This window comes from Mustela nigripes, chromosome 2, assembly GCF_022355385.1.
Source record: "Mustela nigripes isolate SB6536 chromosome 2, MUSNIG.SB6536, whole genome shotgun sequence".
Taxonomy (NCBI): domain Eukaryota; kingdom Metazoa; phylum Chordata; class Mammalia; order Carnivora; family Mustelidae; genus Mustela; species Mustela nigripes.
Genome location: NC_081558.1, coordinates 131,030,377 through 131,037,632, shown reverse-complemented (window position 1 = coordinate 131,037,632; position 7,256 = coordinate 131,030,377). Strand labels below are relative to the sequence as shown.

Sequence of the window (7,256 nt, the reverse complement as noted above, 5' to 3'; positions counted from 1 at the left end):
ACAGTCATGAGCTGCCTATTGGTCAATGCCTGAAAACTGCTGCCTGATATATTGTGTGTAGCTTTATAAATAATTGTAGGGCTTTTTTCATCTTTAAAATGCATCACTTTTTCTCACACATTATAAACCTTAAGTATGTGACAGTGACATAATTTCGTCAGTAATCCTAGGACTTCCACGAGTTTTCCTGAAGCTTATAGCTAGAGTAGTCCAATATAAAAGCTTTTTCCACAGCTATACCTTTCTTTGATGTTTGGGTTATTGAAAACAGACTCACTAGATAATTTATCTTTAGCATAGTCCATTTCTATTCCTTGAAATCTTAGCTGTGCTTTCTTTTTTTTTTTTTTTTCCTTGAAATCTTAGCTGTGCTTTCTTTTTGATGAACATTCTTTTCTGCCTCTGTCTTGAACAGCTTCTTCGTCAGAATCTCCTTTCCTTATACTCTAGAATACAGAGGAAGAAAAGCCATTTGAGCCCCTGGTTGAGACACCAACTTTCAGACCTAGATGTTCAGGCCTATCTTTAAGAAGTTGTTTTATCCTGTTTACTCCTGTAGGTGTAAGGGTGAAGACAGCCCAAGTGGGCTACAGCTGCTTCTTGCTCACGGCACAGACAGAGGCCTAGACTAATGAAGTGAACATTCTCAATGTCCTGCTGCCTTGGGATGGAGCTCAGGCACCTCAGCCTCTCTCCAGGGTTTTTGATATAAAAATCTCCAGATTTTTTATGTAAGAATAAGTCTGGTACCAGTTACTCTTTAATAGCCAGAAGTAAAAATCCAACCATGACTTTGGAGTATAGTTGAAACTACTTAATGAATATTTTCTGTCTTACCATAGGTATGAACTTATGTGACAATAAGCTATTGGTGACCCATTAGTAGGGAAGGAAGTAGAAATGATTATAAACACTTATGCAGTCCTTATGAGTGCTATTTCTTTTGTCTATAGAGATTATAAGACCAATGTTTTAAAGTTGCTATCAGTTTGAAATATTATATGCAAGTATCTGTCACACAGGAAGCATACAGTTTTTAATATTTTCCCTAATAAAAAAAGTGTGTGTAAAAGTTATTACAAATATGTGTATAAATTATTACAAATATTGAAAAGATCTGTTACCTAGATGTTCCTATTTTTCTTCAGGTTTCTTTTTTTAATACCGTGTAAGATAATTACTACCTTAAGAAATTAAATGTGGGAAAGATGCTCAATTTCCTCAAAGCGGTGAGCATGTACCTATGAGATTATTCTCAAAACAGGATTATGTATAAACCAATATTTTCTCATTTTTCATTTTTTCATTAATCTCTCTCCCTAATTCAATGTTTAGCATTCATTTGTCCTTGAATAGCAAGTCATTCTTCAACATTTTTTTCCTCGTTTCCCATTCATTTCAGATTCCACGTTATTTCACCCAGTCATCAATGCTATTCTGCAAATTGCTCTCTCAGCCGAACACTCCGAAAATGTGTATAATTCTTTAATGTATTCTAGTATAGTAAAAAGCATAATCTATATTCATATTTTTCAAAACTTTCAAGTTTAGATATCTTTGTTTTTTGTTGACTTTATTTTCTTTATTCTCCCTCCCTGTAATCCTTTCAAATAAAAATCCTTTCACATTTTTTCATTTGGTAATCCTATAAGCATATTATCTCTAGAGAACTTTAGTGTCCTTTGGAATAACTTTGGACACTTCTTCACTCTCATTTACAAAGGTGGAGCTGATGGGGGAGCAAAGCAAGGGCTTGCTTACCTTTTATTTTATTAAGGTATACTATAGGTAATAGCACTGCATGTTTGACTGGCAGTGTAGTGGTCAGAGTAAGACACGGTGAGATGGCACTTTATAGAAGCAGCTACAACACCTCATTGGGTATGATTCCATAACATTTCAGGAAGAATTTTTACCAGCTCAATAATAGGCAAGTTCAATAGAAATCCCAGGAAGAATGATTGGCTAGTTTTCTATTTAAATAAAAAGCCACATGACTTTGCTGTCTTTTTTTAAATTTTTCCTCCTGGTCATTGCTGTATTCATTATTGGGCTAACTCAAAAGGAACATAGGGGTTCCTGACCTTCTTTACCCGGAATTGTTGAGCATCCTTCAAGAACTATGATCATTCTTTAACCTGTTTGTCAGAAGTGACCAAGTGTAGAGCCTCTTAATGCATTTTAATTTTGAAAACTATTTTTCCCCCCTCAAGAGACCGAGCCTGAGTGGGCAAGATTTTAATATCAAAGAGTAGTTATAACTTTTCTGTTTTACTTTTAATTGATTAGTAAGTAAATTTATTGAAAAATATTAAGTTAATTTAAACCTTTCATCAGTATAGTAAGTAGAAAATAGGAACCATCTGCCAGTAAGAAATGGTTTTAAATAAATACAATGAAACCAACCATAATATGGTTACGTTCCCACCTAATATATGCTTATATATAATGCTTATGCTTATATGGGTTCTGAGACCAAGGCCTACATCTTTTTTTACAGAAGAGAGATCATGTTTTAGAGTCAGGGTTGTTAAGTATATCTTTGTGTCAAAGTGGGACATTCGTCATGACGTGATCAGGATTGAAGCTAAGCTGGAAGGAGAATCATTTTCTCATTAGTGTGACCCAATGTAGTATAAATCTGCCTCTAATACCTAAAATCATCTCTAAACCAATAGTGGCACTTGCCCTGTGTGTTTGGACAGGCTACCTTGGGGAAAATCCTCTTAATTCTAGAATACTAATTTCAGAGTTACCTGAATCTCCCCTGCATCTTTACCAATCACCGACTATAAAGTACAGTTAGTCTTAAAAATATAGAGAACCCAATGAAAAATAGTGTACTTTGGGATATTTACTAAATAAGGAAAACTATCAGTCATAATTTTTTCTGGTTGTGGTTTTAAGCATGGTGAACAAATATGTTTAGTTTTAAGAGTCCTAAAGAAGTGATCTGGTTGAATCAGATGATAGGTCATTACAAACCACAACACTATCTACAAATTCAGCAGACCTGAGGAACAGAGCCAGTGTTTTAAAGATTATTTATTTATTTATTTGACAGACAGAGATCACAAATAGGCAGAGAGACAGGCAGAGAGAGAGGGAGGAAGCAGGCTCCCCTCTGAGCAGGGAGCCTGATGCAGGGCTCAATTCCAGGACCCTGAGATCATGACCTGAGCCGAAGGCAGAGGATCTAACCCACTGAGCCACCCAGGCATCCCCAGAGCTGGTGTTTTAAAGATTCAAGTTTTTAAACAGAAACTGGTCCTCAGTCATATATTTAACAATCATTTTCTTTAGCTGAGGCCTTTAATGAATCTCTAGTTTTTGAAGGCACTCATGATTGCCCCAAAGATTTCTCTTTTTTACCTGTAAAAGTCACAGGCACATTCACACACATGCACAGAGATACATGCATCCACACAAATAGTACCCTGAACAGTGAAAACTATGTCAGAAGGCAAGCAGGAGACTGAAAACAGAAAATAGACACTAAGTGTCAAGATATTTCACAAGGTAAGAACTTCAAAAATTAAAAGAAAAAAAAAAAAGCTTCTGGAGTCAGAGCTGCAGTAGAGTGCACAGAAAAACTTTCACTGCAGTATTGTTTATTACATCACACTTTTCCCTCCTAGGCCAAAGCAATAGAATGAGCCTCCAGCATACTCACAGACATATCTCAATTTCTGAAAAACAGGCTCAGACTCTGCTCTGGACCTGCTCATAGGCAGAAGTAGCTCACAGTCTGATTTGAAGAGTGTTTGGGGGAAAAGAAAAGTAAAAATCCTTCCCCACAACAATTATCAATCATTTCCCATGCATCAATATATAGATTTTGGTAAGGTCTGTCAGTCTAGGAGGCCATTCTTTACCCCTATCCACCCTAGTAAACTCCTATTATTCCTTAAAGCCAGACCAAATAATCTTCTTTGTGTCAATTCTTAGGCTCAAACTGTGCTTTCACATCCCCCTGTTCTAAGATTTACTGTTTCCTTTTATGGTTTTTACTTGATTGCCTCCCTCATAGTGTAGAGGCAGTATTCTGAATCAACTCCTGATAGGCTCAAATACCAGCTTGACTTTTTAATTAGTTTTGGAACTTTGGGAAAGCCTTTTTTTAAAAATTTCTTTAAAATTTTATTTTATTTTTTTAAATTTTAATTGCCTGATTCCTTAATTAAAATGAAAATAATGTTATTTTATTTTTTTTTCTGAAGATTAAACAAGGTATGCAAAATGTTGAGCATATATCTGAGACTCCGTGAATGGTAATTATTAGTGTTTTTTTTTTTTTGAAACTTTGAGTTTAGAAAAAAGGTCACTTCCTATTTTTAAGAGCTATAAAACTGATGTATATAGCTTACTTATGTATTATGTTATCTATCTATATACGTCCCATTTAATTTTATTAATTGAAAATATACAAATATGTGCAAGGCAGGAGGAAAGTTTGGGACCACCACCACCTACCACTCCCCATATTCTTAATTCCTGCTTTGAACATCCTCTGGCCCAGGTAATGTGTAAGGTTTCTAAGTGAGGTATATAGTCGCCTCACTTACACAGGAAAAACCATTTAACTCATGAAACATGGCCATTTTGTAATTGGATAGTTACATTGTTTATATGATACTTTTCATATACACACTGCTCAAGGCATTTCATAAATAAAGACCATTTAGTTTGTTAAGGAGGAGTTCTGCATGGGTATTATCGTCTTGTAAGGAGAGTAATTGGATTACAGAGCCTATTTGACCATTTATTTATTACATATGTCTGATAAATAACGTAAAATTACTATTTCTCCACTGTATCTCTTTTTAAATTATATACATGTATCATTTGTATGTATTCCTTTTCTGATCTGATTTAGTAGCTTATAACGTAATTACAATTATGCATCTTTAATTCTTATGGTCAGTTTCTGGAATTGTCTATATTACCTTCAAATCTGGCTCCCTTCCTTCAGAGTTCTTCCTTTTTAATATGTAACCACACTGACCAAGAGTATCTGGGGCTTAGTCAGTCCAAAAATATCAGACCCACCTCCAAATATTAGCCATACAGAAAGAAATGCAAAGTGTAATTCATTCACAGCATTAAACCTTGGCCTCTGTCACTTGGTGTCAGTGACACAATTACATCCACACCTCATGGAAGATTTCCTGAGTTGATGGCTGTCACTTGCACGTCCTAGCTCAGCCTCCATGCTACACCTACCCTGCAAAGTGCCAATATCAGTCCTTTCCAAACACTCCTTTGGCCATTTACTTAAACAGAGAAAAATGTGTACTTCTACTAAGGCAGAACTGTGTTAACCATAAAAAGACCAGGATTATTAGAACACAGAGATAAAAACAAATATTCAACATTCATATACCTACAAAATAAATCTAATTGGTACCCAAATCCCCTCCTTTTTTTCTATCTGGCTTTAGTTCACATAAACTAATATTTGCTCACTTGCATGACCAAGCGGAGCCACTCAAGTGACTAAAAAAACCTAGTAACTGTGCTGAGTCAAGGTGACATTTTATCTTTATCTTTCAGAGAGGATATGAGAATGTCACCCATTTATAAATAAGTACATTTATACATAAAATAAGCCCATATAATACTTATTTCATTGAACACAATGTCTTACATGTATTAAGAATTGTTTAAACTGTAGAAATGTATTGGTTTACTAAGTATAATTTAGTTTATACTTTTTATTGAGAATGTGTTCAATCAATTTTAGGTATATCCTTAATGCAAATTTTTGAGACATATCTTAGTTGACAGAGACTGTGATGAGTACTTTACATATATTTTCTCATTATATCAATTATATGTAGTGGACATTATTATTTCCACTTAACAGGAAACTGAGTTTTAAAGGTTTAGATGAATTGCTCATAGTGTCTAATGAAGTCAGGATTTGAATCCATTTCTTTCTGACTCTAAAAGTAAAATGTTTAGCCAGCATGACAATATTAACTTTCTACTTATTAGAATGCAAATGCCCCTGTATTGCATTATAGAATAACTCCCTGACCTTAATATGAATGTGTTTCATAGATTGCTTCCACTGTAACATTAACAAATTGTATGTTAGGAGGGTATGTATGTAGGCAAAAGAAGGAAATACATAAATGCTAGAACAAGAGGGAAAGGAGAGCAACTATACCGAAATCAAGCAATCTGACTTCCTTTATTATTTTGCTTTGCTCCAAGGTACTAAGATTCAATCATTTTGAAAATAAGCACTTTTAGAAAATAAGTACTTTCACAGTTTCATTACAACATACATCACACATATGAGCACACAAAGATACAGACATGTCAAGTTGACATGCAAACTCAGTACAGATGAATTAAAGACTACAGATTATTTGTTTTTAATCTCCCTTCCCCTCATAAAATATCTGGATTTTATAAAATAAGAAAAAAGAAATTTTTAAGGACTATTCAGTTTTGTCTTATGAACTCAGAAATTTTATGTAAAATGTTAAGGTAGAATTTCATAAATCCACTATATTTGATATTGATCTATTCATCTATTCATCTATTCATCAATAGAGGTAAACTGATCTCAGAAGCCTTCCGCACTTCAGAGGACAACAAAGATTACACATGCATTTAAAAATTTTTAGAATTTGAAAAATTATTCAAAGTTGTTTTTATGATGTAATATGTGTTTGCAATAACAAAATAACCATGAGAGATCAAATTTAAATTTTAAAATTTAAAATGAGATACGAAGGTTATTAGCTAATACTATGGTAGTAGTCATATCAGAAGATGTGAGTGTATCCAATCAACATGTTATATAACTTAAACCAAAACAAAGTTGTATGCCCATTATATCTCAATAAGGCTGAAAAAACACAATTTAAGATGAAAAATCATTCAGGCAAAATTTTTGTTGCTAGAGTAGATGGGTATTTAAACAATTTTAAAAATGAGAGCCACACTATTTCTATGTATTGGGTATGTTTTCATATACATTATATTGCCGATGTATTAACACTTATAAATAAAAACATTTTGAACTTAAAATTAAGATTTCCAGTTAGTTTTTAATAACATGGTAAAACATGGTTTTTATAATTTCAGTTACCTAAGAGCATATTGAAAACAGGATCTTGCCATATTCAGTTTTGAATTTCTAGTGCTTCTTAAAATACCTGACTTATAGTATCTATTCACTAAATTGAAGAACTTTGAAATAATAGTTAAACATAAATATTAATATAGTTTTTTTTAATTAT

The 7,256-nt window shown here is 33.5% G+C and overlaps 1 pseudogene; it reads right to left on the bottom strand.

Moving 5' to 3' along the window:
• Positions 1-200: 200 nt before the first annotated feature.
• LOC132010528 (iron-sulfur cluster assembly 1 homolog, mitochondrial-like) lies at positions 201-644 on the bottom strand (annotated as a pseudogene).
• Between the last annotated feature and the right edge of the window lie 6,612 nt (positions 645-7,256).